Source organism: Littorina saxatilis, linkage group LG8 (assembly GCF_037325665.1).
Source record: "Littorina saxatilis isolate snail1 linkage group LG8, US_GU_Lsax_2.0, whole genome shotgun sequence".
NCBI lineage: Eukaryota > Metazoa > Mollusca > Gastropoda > Littorinimorpha > Littorinidae > Littorina > Littorina saxatilis.
In genome coordinates this window covers 11,908,216-11,925,715 of record NC_090252.1, presented here as the reverse complement: position 1 = coordinate 11,925,715, position 17,500 = coordinate 11,908,216, and the positions used below count along the sequence as shown (strand labels likewise).

Below are 17,500 nucleotides of genomic sequence, written 5' to 3'. Positions count from 1 at the left end.
AAACATATAGATATGATATGTTTGGATTAAAAACACGCTCAGAAAGTTAAAACGAAGAGTGGTACAGAAAAGCGTGCTATCCTTCTCAGCGCAAGTACTACCCCGCTCTTCTTGTCAATTTCACTGCCTTTGCCGTGCGCGGTGGACTGACGATGCTACGAGAATACGGTCTTGCTGCGTTGCATTGCGTTCAGTTTCATTCTGTGAGTTCGACAGCTACTTGACTAAAATGTTGTATTTTCGCCTTACGCGACTTGTTTTTACTTCCAGTAAAAATCTCGTACGCAAAAATGGGATGCGGGCGAAGGGGTAATGCCAATAAGGGATCTCGCGCACACAAATGTCTCGCTACCCTCCTTCCACCCCTTCCACCACCAAGACTAACAGGGGACAAGGGAGTAACCATTTCGTACACCTGGCATGGGAAGTTAAATTGCTCGTGTTGGGGTGAAGTAATTTATTCGTTATTTATTCGTCAGGGGAGTAACATTTTTATACGAAATGTTTACTCGGAACTCACCTGTCTTGGGGGGTAATTTTCTCGTGCAATGGGGGAGTGCTTTTTTCGTAAAGGGAGTAACTTTTTCGTACGAAATGTTTACTCCGGAGTAAAAAATCTCGTGGGAATAATTTTCTCATGTTACACCGGTCTGTCTCATCCGTATGCGTACTGCCCAGGGCTTGTTAAAAACGCGTTTCATTATCACCAACTATACTTATTGCATTTTGCACAGCTCATCTGTGCAGTTTCTATCACAAATATACTTTTTTTGCCACGCTTTTTGCTGACTGGTTACTTACTCATGTTCGGTTACATGGTCCAAGGGAACTAACTTTATTATTGTACAAAAACACACGCTACATAATATTATATATATATATATGAAGTCTTATATCGCGCGCGTATCTCCAGACTCGGACTCAAGGCGCAGGGATCTATTTATGCCGTGTGAGATGGAATTTTTTACACAATACATCACGCATTCACATCGACCAGCAGATCGCGGTACCACTCGGCCACCCAGTCCACATAATGATAGATCCCACAGACGATGTGAGTGATTGATTGATTTGTTAGTTCGTTCGTGATTGATTGATTGATTGATTGATTGATTGATTGATTGATTGATTGATTGATTGATTGATTCGTTCGTTCGTTCGTTCGTTCGTTCGTTCGTTCGTCCATTCAGTCATAAAAATAATTTCTTCCACAAGAAGGACTGAACCTTTAGGCTTGATTGTTATTTTCTACAGGTGTGAAAAAGTGCAATGTCCGAGGTCCGGAGCGGACGTTCTGTGGCTACTGTCGCTACGTGCGCTGTCTGGCTCTCGGTATGTCCAGCACCAACAGCAAGACTGGCCGCTACTCGCACCAAAAGCGAGCTCAGGACATCACGGAAGTGCAGCAGCTGCCCATGCGCAGTTTGGACGCACTGCGCATGACGGGGGTGGAAGTGGACGACGTCGTCCAAACCCTGATGTCCGGGCAGAAGAGCATGCGCACGAACGAGGCCATCCGGACGGAAGTGATCAGGGAGAGGTTGAAGCAGAAGCACGAGGAGTTCACTTTCCTTCAGACCCTCATTGGACCCCATCGCCTCATCTCCCATGATATGGCCCTTCGTGGTCGGCTGGGCGTTAAGCAAACAAACAAACAAACAAACTGCTTTCCGTGCAAAGTGGGGATTGTTTCAACATTTCTTATCGGACACTAGTTGCAATCTGCGAAATAAATTCATCAAACACTTGGTTTGGTTTGGTTTTTGGGTTTTAATGTCCCTTCAGCACATCAAACACTTCCCACTTTAACCTTCGCCGGCACTCGTTATCGACTACACACGGACGCATTCGTGGGGCCGTGCAGACCCATGCTTCTCAAAGAAGGAAAAATGTGCATATCCTTCCGTGGCACTCGTGGGGCCGTGCAGACCCATGCTTCTCAAAGAAAGAAAAATATGCATATCCTTCCGTGGCACTCGTGGGTCCGTGCGGACACAGAAGGGTGTTTGATGCAAATATCTCTTAAACGAGTTGGAATTTTTTAATGAGCTTTTAGAAATGCCTCAGACACCTAAAAAGCTATCATCTCCTAAAAGCTCATTAAATTTCAGTGATAATTAATTAATTAATTAATGGTCAAATTTAGACTACACACGGTATTTGGTAAAATATTATGGGTCTGCATGGCCCCACGAGTGCCACGGAAGGGTTTGCACAATTGTCCTTCTTTGAGAAGTATGGGTCCGCATGGACCCACGAGTGCCTCGGAAGGGTATACACGCTTTTCCTTCTTTGAGAAGTATGGGTCCGCACGTCCCCACGAATGCTTCCGTGTGTAGTCTAAATTTGACCATTAATTAATTAATTAATTAATTATCACTGAAATTTAATGAGCTTTTAGGAGATGAAAGCTTTGTAGGTGTCTGAGGCATTTCTAAAAGCTCATTAAAAAATTCCAACTCGTTTAAGAGATATTTGCAATCAAACACCCTTCTGGGTCCGCACGGACCCACGAGTGCCTCGGAAGGGTATACACGCTTTTCCTTCGTTGAGAAGTATGGGTCCGCACGTCCCCACGAATGCTTCCGTGTGTAGTCTAAATTTGACCATTAATTAATTAATTAATTATCACTGAAATTTAATGAGCTTTTAGGAGATGATAGCTTGTTAGGTGTCTGAGGCATTTCTAAAAGCTCATTAAAAAATTCCAACTCGTTTAAAAGATATTTGCAATCAAACACCCTTCTGGGTCCGCACGGACCCACGAGTGCCGGCGATGGTTAAACAGGAAGCGGCCAGCATTCATCCCAGCACGCTGATTGTTGGTCATCTTGAACACACGGCCAGTACCGTGTAACTGGCCTTGACACGGAACGATCCAAGGGGGGCAATCTCAGTCATCTGAAAGAGGGAAATCCAAACGCAATCCGCCTTGTTCGATTTTATGGGCTTGGACGATAGAGAAAAATAAGAAAAGCAAAAGCTGGAGTCCAGTCTGGACGAAACTGCTGTCAAGAATGCAGAATTGATTTTTTCTGAGGTTTTTTTTGTTGTTGTTGCCGTAAGCGCCATGTTTATCGGAGCAGGACCTGTTTTTGGTCACACGACAGGAGAAATAACTCAGACGAAAATAACAAGTGCTGGTTTTTTTCTTTTTGTTTTGGGTGGTTGACATCGTTCTTTGTGTCTCAGAGAATAACCCATGACGTTAATGAGATACGACACTGTCACATACACAGCCTCGCGGTGACATTGCCAGTATTTTGTCTCTGCTGATACGACTTAAGTCACCGAGAGAAACTCTATTATCGACATTCTGTGTCATTTCCTCAGGAGACATACATATATATAATAAAAGTGACGACATAAAAAAAGAAGTGAGAACCTTTACATGACGCCGTTATTCGTATTTATGACGTCATCTCGGAATTCACTTCGCTTTTGACACCAGAGACTTCATATTAGATGACAGGGTCAAAAGGAGGCGTTTTGGTTATTGCAATCGGTGTCGTATCTCATTAAGAATCCGGTGAAAGTATTCTTGGGGTGGTTTACGCAATGCTTTACCTCGCAAAACTGCTGCGTATCGCCTGCTCTGACTTCTTTTCGCGAATGAAGAAATTATTTCAAGATTGAAAATTGATATGTGCTGTTTCTTTCTGTTGGTTTCGTGTAAGTAAGAAATATCGCTATTGTTCGTGTGTCACAACGGGTCCAGAAATACATACATGTTTCATATATGTTTTCAAACATTTGGAGGTAGTTTGTGCATATTCTAATCACGTGTAGCTATACATGTGAAGATTCTAAACAAGTTTTGGACTAATTAAGCAACGCATAATATTGCTAACATTGAAGGATGTGGTTTATCCCGAGAGATATATATACCGAGAGGCATAAATTCCGCAAACTGATCTTTAAAAAATCACAAAAAATCAACTTAGTGGTGAATGTTTTCAATGTTTGAATATTTTATTTATTGGCCATTTTAGTGTTTATAAACCTTCGCTTAATTGATTTTGAATAAAACATCATGAAATGACAATTTTTCAAAAAAAGTGACTGAGTCCAAGCGCAATGATTTCGGAAAACGTTCAGTGTTCATCACGTTCAATGCTTTGGCCAGCTTTAAGGCCAAAAAAAAAAATAGGTCTGTTTACGGTAACCCGACCGACCCTAGTTTTTTCGCGCGACCCTAGACTTTTTTTTGGCATTTGGGGAAAAAAAATAAAAAAATAAAAAAATCTTGGTTTTTTTGGCAAAATAACGTAAAAATATGGTTTTTTGGAAAAAAAAAATAAAAAAAAAAATAAAAAAATCCCGACCTACCGACCCTATTTTTTGGGCCTATGTTACCGTAAACAGACCTATTTTTTTTTTGGCCTAAGCATCCCAATCGCTTGCTGTCTCTCTCCTTCATCAAGTCGTGGCATGATTGCGATATCTGATACAGCCAAACAGCCAGTTGCATTTTATAGGGCCATACACTATCTTTTTTACGTTATTGTCTCCCGTTCAGCCCATTGTCTTTATTAGCACAGTGAGCTGTGGCTGGATCAGCAATACTGCAAAGCGCACGCTGACAGCGTGAAACATTTGCTCCAACACTCAAGATGTCAACTACAAATTACAGGTTCAATCTGATTTTCGTTTGAGAGCAAAATCGTTCAATGCACTATTTGCAGAATTAATGCCTTTCAGTATATATACTGGTGATCACGAACGTTTACCAAGGAAGAAATGTGCTTTCAGGAACCGCTGCTGTTCTATTTTGCAGTTCATCAGTAAAGCTTAACCCACAGATTTGACTGTAGGCCTTCAGCCTGTGATATACCGAAGCCTCATAAACAAAAAATGTTGCTCTTGGTGTCTTGGTGTGATTTTCAGGAGAAAGGACATGAATGCGTGTGTACGTGTACGTGCGTGTGTGTGTGTGTGTGTGTGTGTGTGTGTAGAGAAGTCCAAACTGAAATCTAGCTAAGGCCACAAAAAAAATTGTATGTTTCTGGTAACATTGCTACAACAAATAGGGTAGGTAGGTAGGGATTTTTGTTTTGTTTTGTTTTGTTTTTTTGTCAGGGTAGAAAATAACTATACAGTGACGCAAAGAGACTGGACTTACTATACAAAGAGAAAGACAACACATTACAAAACAAATGAGACAAAAGGGATGCGGGGTTATCCCCCTTGTGTCGTCTATGGCATTCCGTTTGTCAAATAATTATTTGGATACTTTTTCATGTTTTTTTCACCAGTTTTAGCTAAATAATCATTATTTAGAAGCTCATGTGCTAAATAAGTAATTGTTTATAAACAATGTAAAACAATTCTAAATAATTTTTTGTTTACGTAAACAATTCATTATTTACCTAAACAATTCATTGTTTACGTAAATAATTCATTGTTTACGTAAATAATGATTTATTTACGTAAACAATATATTATTTAGACTTATATTACATTGTTTATAAAGAATCAGCAATGTTGCTAAATAAATCATTATTTACGTAAACAATGAATTATTTACGTAAACAATGAATTGTTTAGGGAAAGCAGTTTTCATTATTTAGGGGAATCAAGAATTGACTTCTAAGCTTCATTTTTTTCTTTGTGTATATACTATAATTCAATACAAGGTATCTCCAAACATTATTTATCAGAAAATGTTCGTAAATTTGTTTATTTTACAAGCTGAAATTGCCGTACGAAAAGAACTGAATGCGAAAACAAACAAAAGGTCAAGGTCATAACCGGGAGTGTTTAGTGTTTGCATTCTCTCCCTTGAAGTTGTTGAAAAAAAGTTTTCCGTCCTAAGTTTTCTGTTCTGTCTCAACAAAAACTTTCTCTTTCCATTTCTCTTACTGCATGATTACACTTTTTTTTTTATCTGTAGGTTACACAACACAACACAACTTGGTATGAGCTCTGACGCGATGACGTCACACAGTCGTGTGCAGAGTTGTCCGGCCTTGCCTCTGGCATTCCGGCGGAACTCGCGAGAAGGCAACACGCGAAATCTGCACTCTGAATCTTCCGCATTTATCGACATGGTCTCTAGTTGTAGTGTTAAACATTGCCATAACAGACAAGATAGAGATAGGGACAGAAGATTCTTTTCTGTTCCATTTGTTGTCAACGGAAAGGGCAAAGAGACAAGGGATTTGACTGCACGACGCGGGCGAGAATGGTTGGCACAGCTTCAGCTGAAGAATTTCAACTTTGAATCAACAGCTAGGAGATACGTGTGCTCTGTTCATTTTGTCAATGGTAAGTACTCATGCTTTTGTTCACCTGCCTTGGTTAGTCTGTGTTTTATGCAAGCTGTGTTGTGATGGTAGTGTGCGGACAGTCGGTCAGTCCTGCACCGAGTGCAGTCTATGACTGAGTGAGTCAGTCTTACACTTACTCTCAGTATAACAACTTATCATGGTTGCCCAAAACCATGACTTGTGAGAATGCCATAGGTGTGAAATACTTGGATTTGATAATCAGAATTTATTTGAACACTAAATGGTCATTGTTGATACAACTTTATAGTTCAGTTTTAAAGGGTAGATCTGTGTCTAGATTTACTCATTCATTTTGTTTGGGTGACTTATTTTTAAAATAACTCCCAATCCATAATTTACAATACATTTGCCTTTGATTTTTTCTGCAGGGCAACCATCTGTGGGAAGTAAACACCTACTTTGAAACTTGGGTATGGTGCAGGGACACAGCCTGACAGCCCAACAAGGACAGTACCAGAGACTCAAGGAGAGGAAGAAGCTTGTGGGGAGTGAGTCAACTCCTTCTCACCCTAATTTAGCAGAGGATGCTGTTGATGGCGAAAGTGAAGGTACTTCGGATACAGCAGAACTGGCTGCTCCTCTTCCCGAGAGAGGTGACTGTGGCGGTACTTACTGCCAGACTGAAACCTATGACAATTTTGCCTGGATTTCTAAAGATGAAGAAAAGCAGCAACGGGATGAACTAAACAGGCTGGTGCTAGAAACTCGGAAACTTAAAGACGAACTTGCCAAGAAAAAAAATGACACTTGATTCTTTGAGGGACAATGACGATACTGAACGATATTTTTCTGGGATTTCTAATTTCTTCACACTTTATACATTATTTGATTTTCTTGCATGGCATTTGCCAACACACTCGCGCAGAGCACTGACACAGTTTCAAGCTCTCATTCATGCATATATACGCCTTAACACACCTCTGCAACACCTGGCATACATCTTTTCTGTGTCAAGAACAACTACCAGCAAAGTTTTTCACGAGACTGTGCATATCATGTACCACAGACTGCAGCCACTTGTTTTCTGGACAGACAGGCGAAGTATAAAGACAAGTCTACCGCCACAATTCCTTCCCTATCCATGGAACAGAGTAGTCATCTTGAACACACACGGCCAGTACCGTGTAACTGGCCTTGGCACGGAACGATCCAAGGGGGGCAATCTCAGTCATCTCAAAGAGGGAAATCCAAACGCAATCCGCTTTGTTCGATTTTATGGGCTTGGACGATAGAGAAAAATAAGAAAAGCAAAAGCTGGAGTCCAGTCTGGACGAAACTGCTATCAAGAACGCAGAATTGCTTTTTCTGAGTTTTTTTTTAGCCGTAAGCACCATGTTTATCAGAGCAGGAAACTCTTCCATAGTGAGGCCCCTTTGTTGGTTTCACTGCGGCCGCATTGTGAACAGCAGTTAAACATGGCGCTTACGGCTAAAAAAAACTCAGAAGAAATTAATTCTGCGTTCTTGATAGCAGTTTCGTCCAGACTGGACTCCAGCTTTTGCTTTTCTTATTTTTCTCTATCGTCCAAGCCCGTAAAATCAAACAAAACGGATTGCGTTTGGATTTCCCTCTTTGAGATGACTGAGATTGCCCCCCTTGGATCGTTCCGTGGCAAGGTCAGTTGCACAGTACATGTACTGGCCGTGTGAGTTCAAGATGCAGAGTAGTGTCCATTATTGACTGTTTTGAAATATATTCATTGAGAGACCCTCCAGTGTTGATGCTAGTGCACTCACCTGGTCAAACTACAAGCACAACAATACAATTAAACACCTAATAATATCAATTACACCTCAAGGCCATAATTCTTTTATTTCTAAAGGGTGGGGTGGGCTTTCAAGTGACAAGCACATCACTGCAAATAGTGGGTATCTAGACAATATTGTACAAAATGATGTGATTTTGGCCGACAGGGGATTTGACATTAATGAACTAGTGGCTATGAGAGGTGCACAAGTGAAAATCCCTGCCTTTACAAGAGGGAAGAGTCAGCTTACAGCTTATGAGATAGTCAACACGCAAACTAGCTAATCTGAGAATTTATGTTGAACGAGTTATCGGTATTCTTTGTGGAAAGTACAAAATTCTGAACTCTGATATTCTGACTGATCTTTTGTTTGCAAGGGAAGAGGAAGAAGTGGTAACACTGGACAAAATAGTCACTGTATCATCTGGGCTTGTCAATGTTTGCACTGGTATCATGTGATTCTTGCTGTGACGCTGCATAAACACAGCCTCGTGAACTGAAGGCATTGTTTAGACTAGAGAATATGTTAATTAAACTGTGGTGTATTGTATCTGATTCTGATGTCTCTCATGAGCAGTAGCAATAGTCTTTCTGTTATGTTTTCACTGGACGGAATCTTGAATTTGAAGATGAAGGCATTGTTTAAAGAATGTGTTAATTAAACTGTGGTGTATTGTATCTGATTCAGGTGTCTCACATGAGCAGTAGCAACAGTTTTTCTGTTGTCATGTTTTCACTGGATGGAATCTTGAATTTGAATATACATGTGTATATGATCTGACCTGCTGCTATTTCCTTCCAATTCAAGAGCAGATTTCACTCTTTCTATCACACACACACACACACACAGTGACTGTCACACACACACACACACACACACACCACTTTAACATACACTTTGAAATCATTTTGCATAAATGTGACATGTATTGACACAACTGACAAAGGTTGAATTATGCTGATTAACCTCAAAATAGCTCTACACAGGAAACAAGATAAGGAGCATTGAAAAATTAAATGGCCTACACTTGAAATGCGAGCACACATTTAAACTACCAATAACATGTAACTGCAAGCAACACTGAACATACCACTACCAGTATTGCAGGTATGAAGCCAAAGTGAAGAGAACACTTTCACTAAATGTTCAAAATTGAAATAACATACTCATGATACTGTGGGTATGTGAGTCATTAACTATTCATTATGATCAATAGACCTGTGCGCTTTTTTGCAGAAATAAATGTGTTCAATTTTGTTGTCATCAAAACAGAACTAGTTGATAATAGAAACTAACTTTCAGTTCCACTGCCAATTTAAACACTGTATTACTTGACTGTACTGATGCAGAACTACGCTGGACCACACACTCTTATTTCAATATTTGTTCCCTAAATCAAGCAGCCAATCCGTGTCACTGGAAACATTGAACAAGGAGAATGAACAATATACCTGGCTGAATAAGTTGATAATCAAACTGCTCATGATTCTTTGTTATTCACAGCAGTGGATGTAAATCAATCACAAAATAAGGTCCTGTATGCATCATAATTTATACTTGTAGCACTTGATTTTGTATTGTGGTCGGTGATCCTAAACAAAATGTATGTCTACATCTGTGCATGATTTTACTTTAAGAATAAAATGAAACAAGAATGGAACAATTGATGACTTCTCTGTGAGTGTGAACTGTGATTTAAAACATTACATGCTCTCTTTTCTCTCCCTCTCTTCTTCTGCGTTCGATGTATTCTCTCCCTCTCTACAACTTTACTACTGCCACTTTCTATGTGTACAGTCATACATGATGTTTGTTTTCCCACACACATGAGCAAGCGAGTCTGGCATTGTCACTGTTTCTTGCTGCGTTTCACGGCTGGTGTTTGCAGCTGCTCCTGGTTCACATCCACTGCTTGTAGAGACTCAGCTTCTCTGTCCAGCCAGTTTCCAACTAGCTCTGGAAGAACTGCGAGTCTGAACACTTTCAAAGCTTTCTCCACACACATTGCCCAAAAATCACAGTCAGGCAATACTCGGACAATAACTTTATCCACAGTAGTCCACACCATGAAATCGCAGTAGGAGGAACTGGTCATAACAATCTGGCACTGTACTTGACTAAAGTATGGGTGGTCTTTGCGCAGACAAAGCATCCCCTCACTGTTAGATTCCAAACAGAAATGGCGGTCTGCCACAGCACACTCAACAGCTGACTCCTTGAAGGTGAAGGGACGTGTGTGCAGGTTTCTCCAACTCCGGCCATGCAGGTACAGTGTGCTGCCAGTATGTTGCCATCAGAAGTGGCGATGATCCAAGGAGAAAGTGCTGGTTCATTAAGGCGTTGTGAATGAAGAATCTGAAAAATAAATTGAAGGTCGCACAAATCAGCATTCAGCTAGGTCAATCGAATGAATATAACTCTAAGACGCACATAACGTGCTTTACAATAACCTTAACAATGAAAAGTAAACAACAGATTTTTAACTGAATATGAACATGAAGCTCATTATAAATTTATATAATATTTTGCAAGCTATTTCAAAATATAACTATATTCAAGACTATCTACAGCTTTTGTCGTAGTCCAGAATACAAACTGAAGCGAAGAATATATCAAAGACAAAGCCTCAACACAATATCCTGAACTGCAACTTGTGATATCAGCAACACAAGACAGAGAACACTCACGTTCATTCATTATAAACTGAAAGCACATTCTTACCTTTGCAGAAATGACAGAGTTTGGGCTGTAGCACTTGACATCCCTCACCCAGCCAGAGACAAAAAGTCGGTAGGAATCAAAACTGTTGTAAGCTTTTCAGCTGCTCACATGTGTATCTGTATGCACTCTTGCCAAGCACAAAATAATGTACGATGTTGATGTAACTCAGCTCTGGCAGATCGTCCGGATTTGCTGACCAGCACCTGGTTGAGAATGTCATACGGATCATTCCAGTCAATCTCCAAAATCTTCTGGTGGTATCGCCGCCTCTCCTCTGGTAACAATCGCTCAGAATATTTTCGCTTCTCACCCGATCGCAATGTTTTGCATGAGGCCTGTGCATGAGGCAAGGGAAGTCACTCCAGATTCTTCTCGGAACGCGTCGGAGGCATTGTTTCCCGTTTTTCAACGGTTCACAGCTGTTTTTACTTTTCTCTTTGAAATGAAACGATGAAAGGAAGAGAAATGGAAAGACAGGCATGTTGTTGGGACATAAACAGAACAGAGAACATAAGGGGAAAAAAACTGTGTTTCAACAACTTCAAGCAAGAAAATGCAAACACTAAACACTCCCGGCAGGGAAACACCTTAATTGACCTTGACCGTTGACTGTGTATGAGATCAGTTATTTTCGTACTCGGCTTGTAAAATAAATAAAATAATATCCAAACAACAGCTATTTTAAGATAAGAGTGTGTGGAGAGACCTTGTATTCAATTATAGTAATCACTGAAAGACATAAAACTTAGTTCAGAAGCGAATCCTAGAAACCCCTAAATAATGGAAAATGTGTTGGCTAAACAATTCATTGTTTACGTAAATAATTCATTGTTTACGTAAATAATGATTTATTTAGCAACATTGCTGATTCTTTATAAACAATGTAATATAAGTCTAAATAATATATTGTTTACGTAAATAAATCATTATTTACGTAAACAATGAATTATTTACGTAAACAATGAATTGTTTAGGTAAATAATGAATTGTTTACGTAAACAAAAAATTATTTAGAATTGTTTTACATTGTTTATAAACAATTACTTATTTAGCACATGAGCTTCTAAATAATGATTATTTAGCTAAAACTGGTGAAAAAAACATGAAAAAGTATCCAAATAATTATTTGACAAACGGAATGCCATAGTCGTCTGCCGTCTGTTACTTTCGTTTTGACGCTTTTTTTTTTTTTTTTTTTTTTTACAAATGCAATATTTAAAAAAAAGCCTAGGGTCGGCGGGAAAAAAACTAGGTAGAGTCGGGTGACCAGAAACATACAACTTTTTGTTTGTTTGTGCCTAACACACTGGCAATAATACGCCAACAAATATTGTGCATATATAGAAACGCTGTTGGCTGTTCTTAGAGTGCAGACGAAGGCAGACACACCGACAAGGGTGGCAGTGAGATGACTTCAATGTGTTTAACAATTTTAATAAAACTTCAAGAATGTGTTAATCCTACTTGTTCACTCAAAACGTTTTCCATCATAACTAGGCCTATATATCGACGAACCAGGCACGAACACCGACAAGGTTGGTGACAAGACAGAAGAACGACTTCAAAGTAGTCAAACAGTGTCAACAAAACTTAACCCAGTGCCTTGGGGACAACAAAAAAAAAAACAAAAAAAAAAAAAGTTTCTTCTAGAAACATGTAGACACCCCTGGAAAGAATAGGGGAGGTAACCTTATTAACTTTTATTTTTAACAATTTGTATTTGCGAGTGGTCAAATATGATTTTTTCTAATGCATCAAATGTGATTATCATTGTCATTTTTGGCCATAAATGATACATTAAATTATACATGAAATGTAAAAAAAATAAAAAATAAAAAAATTCAACCACGCATTAGTCCTGCTTTCGCGACAGTGCTTCGCGTGTTCATTCCAGTGAAATGGTTTTTTTTTTTTTTTAATCTCAGTTGCATGCAAGCTGCTTCAACCCTTTCTTTTTTGCTTTTTTTTGTTTTTGTTTTTTGTTGTTGTTGGCGGGAGCAACCTTCTTCATTGATTTTTTTTTATTTTTTTATTTTTTTTATTAAGTAATGTTTTTACTATAACATTAACATTACTATATCTAAATGTATTTTAAGCAACTTTTCTATATAACAATTCCCTCTCAAAAATGCATACAATATCCAGTGAAATGTTATTGAATGAACAACTCGATGACGAAGGCCAATAGACCAACAAAAGTGGCGGTGAGGCCGAAAGACAACATTATAGAATGAACAACTCGATGACGAAGGTCAATAGACCAACAAGAGTGGCGGTGAGGCCGAAAGACAACATTATAGAATGAACAACTTGATGACGAAGGCCGATAGACCAACAAGAGTGGCGGTGAGGCCGAAGGACAACATTATAGAATGAACAACTCGATGACGAAGGTCAATAGACCAACAAGAGTGGCGGTGAGGCCGAAAGACAACATTATAGAATGAACAACTCGATGACGAAGGTCAATAGACCAACAAGAGTGGCGGTGAGGCCGAAGGACAACATTATAGAATGAACAACTCGATGACGAAGGTCAATAGACCAACAAGAGTGGCGGTGAGGCCGAAAGACAACATTATAGAATGAACAACTCGATGACGAAGGCCGATAGACCAACAAGAGTGGCGGTAAGGCCGAAGGACAACATTATAGAATGAACAACTCGATGACGAAGGTCAATAGACCAACAAGAGTGGCGGTAAGGCCGAAGGACAACATTATAGAATGTACAACTCGATGACGAAGGCCGATAGACCAACAAGAGTGGCGGTAAGGCCGAAGGACAGCATTATAGAATGAACAACTCGATGACGAAGGTCAATTGACCAACAAGAGTGGCGGTGAGGCCGAAGGACAACATTATAGAATGTACAACTCGATGACGAAGGCCAATAGACCAACAAGAGTGGCGGTAAGGCCGAAGGACCACATTATAGAATGTACAACTCGATGACGAAGGCCAATAGACCAACAAGAGTGGCGGTGAGGCCGAAGGACAACATTATAGAATGTACAACTCGATGACGAAGGCCAATAGACCAACAAGAGTGGCGGTGAGGCCGAAGGAAAACATTATAGAATTGTAATGGATGGCCCTATTAGTATTATCCAGAAACTTTAACCTGAACATTAGTGGATCTAACTTTTGCACTGAGAAACATGTGATACAGATCTAAAAGTGTTCTTCATTGACACAAGTGAAAGACTGGGAGACTTGTGGACAAATGTTACGATATTAACTGTGTTAGGTTGTACTCACCAGAAAATCACTGCACAGTTCGTAGCAGGAAACTTTCGCTGACTAGTTTATGTAGTTTTTATTCGGAATCGTGTGCGTATCGATCGCATTCTTATGAGATGAACACAATGGAACGTAATCTTCTCTTCGATGACGCCATTTTAGATGACGTGTTATTCGAGATCTCATCGAAGAAGAACGATAAAAGAATATTATGTAATGAAATGTGCATGTGAATATTACTGCATGCATTTTAGAATTGATTCATTATTGATAAGATAATGATTGAGTGAAAGGAAGCAGAGATTTAGTTTAGTTAGATAAATTGTTTGTGTTGTTAGAGGTTACCTAGAGAAACGTAAACAAACACTTTTTAGTCGCTTTGACTTGAGAAGGTGTTATACGAGATCTCATCGAAGCAGGACGATGAGAGAATATTATGTAATGAAATGTGCATGTAAATATGGTTATGCATTTTAGAATTGATTCATTATTGATAGGATGATGATTGAGTGAAAGTAAAATGGAGATTTAGTTCGGTAGGCTAGGTTGTTTGAGCATTGTTAGAAGTTACCTAGAGAAACGTAAACAAACATCCTCGATCGCCTTGACTCTAAGACGATCGAGAGTGTCGGTTCGTTGCTAAAGGTACGAAACAAGAAGAAAGGAAGGAGAGACAAGGTATTGTAGCAGTTTTCCCATTCATTAAATGATGTATTTATTTGCCCGGCGGAAAACCGTAAGAGTTGTAGATGATAGGCAAAATGTACGTCTTTTGCTAATTCTGCAGATTACTTTTCTTGTGCAAGCACTTATTATTCTCTCCCCACTAGATCTATTTTTGGCCTCGCGTTGTGTTCCTTTCTCCTGTGCATGCCACTATAATCTGTTTGTTCTTTATTTCACCCTCTCTTACCTAAAATTGCCGGGTTAGTTTGTCTTGAAAGGCTACGATTGCAAGAAGAAATGACGACATATGTGACAACGAAAATCATTCAGACGAATAACGGAGTCAATTTCATGGGATCACTTTTCTATAAATAGTTTATTAAACTGATTATATAGAAAAGTATACAAATGGTTCAAAAACAATTGGCGTTGACCACGCAATATCATAAATTCACATACAAAATTGATACAAAAATCCCGGGTTGCCTTTACATGGCAAACATCAAAATGCGCAATTTATCTTTCATGAAAACAATTAAGCCACCTAATCTCCCTTCCCCCAGATAATCCTATCCTAAGTGGAAACTCCGCATATGAAGCTAGCTATGGTTTTGTCCCATACAGGACCTTTTATTCCCTGACTGACTATCTAACAATCAACTCCTTCCTAGTTATTCACATGGATTTATAAGTGGGAGAAACAGTTCTTCCCTACTTCCTGGGGCTAGTTTTCAAGGATGGTCTAAGACCGCATATTTGGCTATATTAACCTTAGTGAGAAAGCGTGAGAGTCAACAATGAATCTCCATATTCGTCACCAAGGTATTTTGTCCCTAACTTATTCCAGCCTTCTCTTTTACAAAGTACCTACGCAAAGCGGGTGGGACACCAAAAACACAGGAGCTTCCCCAGAATTGCGCAGGTCACCTAGGGTTTAAAACTATCACACCTATCCGCTAATTTAGGACCGTTCAATCAAACGCACGCCGACGCTCTAACAGTCCGGTTGTTTATTTCAGCTCACTACGAATTTCACTCCTAACTCCTTCTTTTGAACCTTTGCTGTCGCTTGAATTAAACGAAACAGCAGCATGCCAGGTTATCCATTAGATCTGTCTATTTCTACTCTGTCCTGACTTTAAGAAAGAAGATAAGAAGACTCTCTAAGTTCTTTTACGTTTCGTCTATGTTTTCCCTACTCTACCTCGTTGAAAGAATGCGGAGTCCTTTTCGTATTAATCCGTCCTTGCCTTTTATTCCGACACATCCCGTAACCTAGGCAGAAACGTGGACCTTGTCCGGATTGGCTGGTGGTGAATCGACCACAACCAAATTACCTGTGAAACATTCCACTAATGACGTAGTCCTCCCCTTTCCCCTCATCTTCGTGCTCATTGGCTAACAGTATCAATAATTCATCTATAATTCAACTTATTCATTACACATATTATTTTATTCTCATCAAAATAACCTAGTTTTCCTCTTATCCTGCATTTCCCGTTCTTTTCGAACCAACGATGTTTTCGTTCGGCGATCGTTGTCTCCAACCCTACGAATAATCATCATTCCCCGGTCCCCTCACCGGTCTAAATAACCTCTCAGGGTCGCTAAATTATCCTCATCAACCAATTTCCATTCAATCTTTCGTCACTCAACTTGACAATTGTCAAGTTACATTAACATTTATCCACTAACCTACCGGTAAATCGCGTTCTCGCCATACAAATGGCCGCCAACGCGGAACTGACAAGAGAATTACCTCCCTTGCATTGTTTACTTCTGGTTTCGCTATCACCTATTCGGATGCTTCTTTTGGAAGACAAGGCCAGCGATAACGTGACAGATTACCTGTACGCCATGGCTGTCCCGAACCTTCACTACCTAATACTATAACAGTAAACTTTCTTACAATTAGGGCTCTCCCGCCACAGTATGTTGTTTATGTTGTTAGGACATGTATTGGGGTAACGTAGACAGACAGGGGAGATCGTTACGGACGATCGAAACGTTAGCGGTAGCTAGAGGTAACAGGTAAACAAACAAGGAAGGAGATAAATAGAGAAGGGAAAGGAGAAATCGTGGTTCTAGTCGGGTTCTAGGGGATGCTGTTCTATTCAGGTTTAGGATTGTTGTTTTAGTGTACTTCTCCAAGACGGGAGAAAGGTTGTTCGCTGGGCTTGGCTGATGTTTTCGAGTGGGCAGTTCTTTTGGCTTATGAAGCTCTAGCGATTTGGTTCTAGTCGGGTTCTAAGGGATGCTGGACTATAGGAAGGGATAGCAGTCTACAAGAAGAAAGTGGGGCTATCCGACAGGAGAAATCGGGGCGGCTTCTTCGAGACTGGACTAGGAAGGGATAGCAGTCTACAAGAAGAAAGTGGGGCTATCCGACAGGAGAAATCGGGGCGGCTTCTTCGAGACTGGACTAGGAAGGGATAGCAGTCTACAAGAAGAAAGTGGGGCTATCCGACAGGAGAAATCGGGGCGGCTTCTTCGAGACTGGACTAGGAAAGGATAGCAGTCTACAAGAAGAAAGTGGGGCTATCCGACAGGAGAAATCGGGGCGGCTTCTTCGAGACTGGACTAGGAAGGGATAGCAGTCTACAAGAAGAAAGGGGGAAAAGAGAAATCAGAACCAATTTACGGGAGAAATCGCAGTCTACAGTAAAGAAGATAGTCCAGAACAAGGTCATCATGTGTCATGCCTATTTTTATATGTGAAAGAACGATACACTGATATATTGAAGTTCGATACGAATTTGTTCAGATGAATAAATCTGAACATTGAAACCTGGAACAATTTGTGTCTGTTTTATTCTTCATTAACATTCACA

At 40.0% G+C, this 17,500-nt stretch overlaps 1 long non-coding RNA gene across 1 annotated transcript; it reads left to right on the top strand.

Moving 5' to 3' along the window:
* The first annotated feature begins 5,547 nt into the window (after positions 1-5,547).
* Positions 5,548-9,693, top strand: LOC138972791 (uncharacterized). The gene is made up of 2 exons (XR_011457756.1): positions 5,548-6,267; positions 6,659-9,693. It is a non-coding gene; the product is annotated as an uncharacterized lncRNA (long non-coding RNA).
* Positions 9,694-17,500: the final 7,807 nt, after the last annotated feature.